A 5,498-nucleotide genomic window follows, 5' to 3' on the forward strand; every position below is an offset into this window, starting at 1 on the left:
AGAAACCCTGATTGGAATAGCCTCCCTGCCCACCGTTTTTTGAATCTAAACAACTCATTTAGATTCAAAGTGGCAGTCTAATCTTAAGGGTCACATATCCCCATTTCTGGTCTACATTGCACCTGAAAGTGGAGCGTCATCTGCCTGTAAGACTAACTCATGAGGAATAACCACTTCATCCCTGTTTCTGATTTCGTCACAGCGTTGAGGCCCAGCTGAGTGGCGTTCGTAGACAGTTATTCCACCTGAGACCTTACATTCCACTGAAACCGCCTATGCATTGAAATGACTGTCTCTGAGAAAGTAACATGCCTGGAGAACCCCCAACCATAAAGACGCAAGATGAGGGAAGTCTCATTTAAGCACTTTGACAGTTGTTGCTGGCAGCGGTCGGTACCTGGCCTGTGCCCCTGAGTGACCTGTAAATCGCCAGAACAGGACCCACAGTTCTCACAGTGGCTTCTCCAACTCAGTCTGTTTCCTCCTGTGTCAGCTCCTACCTCGCTGTCCAAGCTTACGCCTGGGACCCTCCCACCAGTGTGTGTGATTGCCTACATGTGCTGCTTCTGTGGCTAAGCACATGCTGATTCTTCTTCTGGGGGCCCGCCCTCCCTCACCCCAATCTTTATCTCTCCGGTAAACTTTTCCATAACCAGTCCCTTGTAGAAAATACTTTGCTGCCTGTATACCACCTCAGCCTCAGCCCTGTTGACATTTTGGGCTGCCTAAGTCTTTGTCGTTGGGGAGCTGACCTATGAATTTGAGGATGTTTAGCTGCATCTCTGGCTTCTGCTCACTAGATGCCAATATCACCCCCACCCCCAAGTTGTGAGAATCAAAATTATCTTCTGACATTGCCAAATGTCTGCTGGGGATATGGGAGTGGAACCCATCCTCCAGCTGAGAACCACTGCTTCACACATTTGTATGGCACAATAGACCTTTGTACATGTTTGTACATAATTAACTGTTGACTGCATGTCTGCCCCCTTCCTAAGTTATGAACAGCTGCTGGGTTATGCTGTGGTATGCTTACCTTGATGGTACACAGCATTCATTGGATCAAGTTCTTTGTCAAATAAAGGACTATGAAATGCTGATGACCACCTAGAAATCATGTCCCCAAGTTAAAAAAAAAAGTTTGATTCATCTTGAATATTTTGTTGTTGGTTAAAATGTTTAACAATGTTTAGTAAAGATGATCGTACTAAGTCAGCGCATTCTTGAGTCTTTGGCCCTGGGGCAAGAATAGTGGGTTAGGAGAGACAAGTCTTTTCTCCCTCCAGAACCATGAGTAACCTTGACTAAGATGTCTGACTCCTCTGGGACCAGTTCTTCCATCTGTAAAATATGAACTCCTGAGGCTTCCCTTCCACCTCCGAAGTTTGTTATTCCAAAACCTATTTAGCAAGAGGTCCAAAATCTCACAAAAAGGCATTTCAAGATTTTATTTCACTAGTCAAAAATAAAGTTTTGGGCATGGGGGCGGTAGACAGTGATGTTTAATAAACGACATACCAGCTCTGTGATGACCTAGAAGGCTGGGATGGGGGTGGGTTGGGAGGGAGGCCCCAGAGGGAGGGGTACATGTTCACATGTGGCTGATTCATGTTGTCATACAGCAGGAACCAATACAACAGCGTAAAGCCTTATACACTAATAAAAAAATAAACTACGTACCAGGTTTTACCATATAATTGGTAATCGGGGGAAGTGGAAAACGAAAATATAGTTGTTTTTCTTTTCCAAGCCTTAATTTTATCATATGTAAAATGGAGATGATAGGGAGTTCCCCGGTGGTCCAGTGGTTAGGACTCTGCCCTTCTGCTGCAGAGGACACAAGTGTCATCCCTGGTTGAGGAGCTAAGATCCCACAGGCCACACCAAAACATTTTTAAATAAATAAAAAATAAAATAGAGATAGGATTGTTTCGAGGATTAAATGAGATAATTTATGTAAAGTAGTGAGCAGTATCTGGCATATAGTAAGCACCCAATAAATAGTCATAGCTATTGTTGTTGTTATTGCACTAACATTGATACAGAAAATAGTTTACAAAACTAATGCCCCTTCCAATTAACTTTCTCTTGAAATATAACAAGAGATATAAGTATCTATAAGAGGTATTAATCTTAACAAGAGGTATTAATCTTCAAGAACTCCAGTGGAACTTAATGTAAATTGAAAGTTCAATTTTCCGTCTTCGAGACTCCGAGGAAGCTACTGAGAAGTCAGTCATTTCCTTTTGTGTGCCGCAGCAGCCCCTGGCAGAACTTTCCGTCGCAGATTGTATCTCACGGCATTGTGGTTTGTCTTTTAAGCTCTGTTTGTCTGTGACTGTGCTGTGTCTTCGCTGCTGCGTGGTCTTCTCCAGTTGGGGCGAGCAGGGGCCACAGTGTTGCAGTGCTCAGGCTTCTCGTCGTGGTGGCTTCTCTCGTTGCAGAGCAGGGGCTCTAGGCATGCAGGCTTCAGTCTTTGTGGCACGTGGGCTCAGTAGCTGCGGTTCTTGGGCTCCAGGGTACAGCTTCAGCATTGTGGACCACCGGCGTACTTTCCCCTTGGCACGTGGGATCTTCTCAGAGCAGGGATCTAATCACTGTCCCTTGCGTTGCAGGGCGGATTCTTAACTACTGGACCAGCAGGGAAGCCCTTCACCACATTCCTTCTTTCTTTGTGTTGTAACTCTCTTCCCCCTAGTGGTGAGCTTCTTGCAAGTGAAAGTGAGAGTCGCTCAGTCATGTTCCACTCTTTGCGACCCACAACTCTCCAGGCCAGAATACTGGAGTGGGTCGACTTTCCCTTCTTCAGGGTGTCTTCCCAACCCAGGGATCAAATCCAGGTCTCCTGCACTGCAGGTGGATTCTTTACCAGCTGAGCCACCAGGGAAGCCCAAGAATACTGGAGTGGGTAGCTGTCCCTTTCTCCAGCAGATCTTCCTGACCCAGGAATCAAGCCGGGGTCTCCTGCATTGCACGCGGATTCTTTACCATCTTGGATACGATCTTACTCATCTTTTTAACAACATAGGTCTATCATACTATCAAAAAAATTTGATTTTATTTTTAATTGGAGGATAATTGCTTTACAATGTTGTGTGGGTTTCTACCACACAAGAACATGAATCAGCCATAAGTGTATATATATATGTCCCTTCCCTCTTGAACCTCCCTCCTCCCCTCCACCCCACTCCACCCCACTCCTCTAGGTTGTCACAGAGCACTGGGTTGAGCTTCCTGTGTTACACAGCAGCTTCCCACCAGCTCGCTGTTTTACGTATGGTAATGTACATGTTTCAGTGCCACCCTCTCAATTATCCCACCCTCTCCTTCCCTGGCTGTGTTCGTAAGTCTGTTCTCTGTGTCTGCCTCTTCATTCCTGTCCTGCAGATACGTTCATCAGCACCATTTTTCTAGATCCCATATATGTGCATTAATATACAGTATTTGTTTTTCTCTTTCTGACTTACTTCACTCTATAACAGGCCCTAGGTTCATCTGCCTCCCTAGGATTGATTCAAAGTTGTTGCTTTTTATGGCTGAATAATATTCCATTGTATATATGTACCACATCTGCTTTATCCATTCACCTGTCAATGGACATCCAGGTTGCTTCCATGTCCTAGCTATTGTAAATAGTGCTGCAATGACCATTGGGGTACATGTGTCTTTTTGAATTATGGTTTTCCCAGGGTATATGCCCAGTAGTGGGATTGCTGGGTCATATGGTAGTTCTGTTCCTAGTTTTTAAAGAAATCTCCATACTGTTCTCCATATGGTTATATCAATAAACTTTCCCACCGACAGTGCAAGAGGGTTCCCTTTTCTCCATATCCTGTCTCCCATTTATTGTTCATACATTTTTTGATGATGGTCACTCTGACCGTGTGAGGTGATACCTCATTGTAGTTTTTAATTTGCAAAGAATCCGCCTGCAGTGCAGGAGACCTGGGTTCTCTGGGTTGGGAAGATCCCCTGGAGAAGGGAAAGGCTACCCACTCCAGTATTCTGGCCTGGAGAATTCCATGGACTGTATAGTCCATGGGGTCACAAAGAATCGGACACAACTGAGCGACTTTCACTTTTCATTTTATCTAACAATGAGCAATGTTGAGCATTTTTTCATGTGTTTATTGGCCATCTGTATGTCTTCTTTGGAGAAATGTCTTTTTAGGTCTTCTACCCATTTTCTAATTGCGTTGTTTGTTTATTTGATATTGAGCTTCATGAGCTGCCTGTATATTTTGGAGATTAATCCTTTGTCAGTTGCTTCACTTGCAATTATTTTCTCCCATTCTGAGGATTGTCTTTTCTTCTTGTTTATGGTCTCCTTTGCTGTTCAAAAGCTTTTAAGTTTAATTTCCCTGGTTGCTCAGACGGTAAAGAATCTGTCTCCAATGGAGGAGATCAAAGTTCAATCTCTGGATCAGGAAGATCCCCTGGAGAAGGAAATGGCAACCCACTCCAGTATTCTTGCCTGGAGAATCCCATGGACAGAGGAACCTGGAAAGCTACATAGGGTAGCAAAGAGAAAGACTAACACTTTCACTTTTCAGGTCCCATTTATTTTTGTTTTTATTCCTGTTATTCTAGGACGTGGGTCATAGAGGATCTTGCTTCAATTTATGTCAAAGAGTCTTCTGCCTATGTTTTCCTCTAGGAGTTTTATAGTTTCTGGTCTTACATTTAGGTCTTTAATCCATTTTGAGTTTATTTTTGTGTTTGGTGTTAGAAGGTGTTCTGATTTCATTCTTTAACACTAGCTCTCCAGTTTTCCCAGCACCGCTTATTGAAGAGACTGTTTTTCCCCATTGTATATTCTTGTCTTCCAGCAGCTACTGGAGCAAGAGATATAATACTATTAGAATTATTTTCTAGCCACTGGCAGCTGACACTCAGAAGGCCGCCCTGGCAGGTTCTTCCCTGTTGCTCAGCACAGGCAGCACTCAGAGGGCAGCCCTGATTGGGGTCCTTCTCAGTTGCTCAGTGCAGCAGGCACTGCAGGGCAGCACCTGCTGGGGTCTTTCTCTGTTGGTCAGCTGCAGGCGCTGCCAGTATGGGAAGAGAGAGGCTGCAGTCATGGTGCTGTAGTGACGACTGCTGCCTGCGACTCAGCAGTGGAGCCCTGCCTCCATGGCTGCCCAGCTTTCCCCCAAAGGCATTTTTTCCCATAAAGGAGAGATCAAAAACTCAGATGTCTACATAAGGTAAATATGGCTGGGTAGAACACCTTAGGGAGAGTCAAGGGCTGCTGGCAAGCTGGAGAAAATATGCCCTTTTCCCTAATCACATGGACATGTGCATGCATGCTAAGTCACTTCAATAGTGTTCAACTCTTTGTGACCCTATGGACTGTAGCCCTCCAGGCTCCTCTGTCCATGGAATTCTCCAGGCAAGAATACCAACGTGGGTTGCCATGCCATCCTCCAAGGGATCTTCCTGACCCAAGGATCAAACTCGTGTCTCTTACGTCTCCTGCATTGGTAGGCGGGTTCTTTACC

Source organism: Moschus berezovskii, chromosome 9 (assembly GCF_049115385.1).
Source record: "Moschus berezovskii isolate FMDL1 chromosome 9, NW_MosBer_1.0, whole genome shotgun sequence".
NCBI classification, from domain to species: Eukaryota; Metazoa; Chordata; class Mammalia; order Artiodactyla; family Moschidae; genus Moschus; species Moschus berezovskii.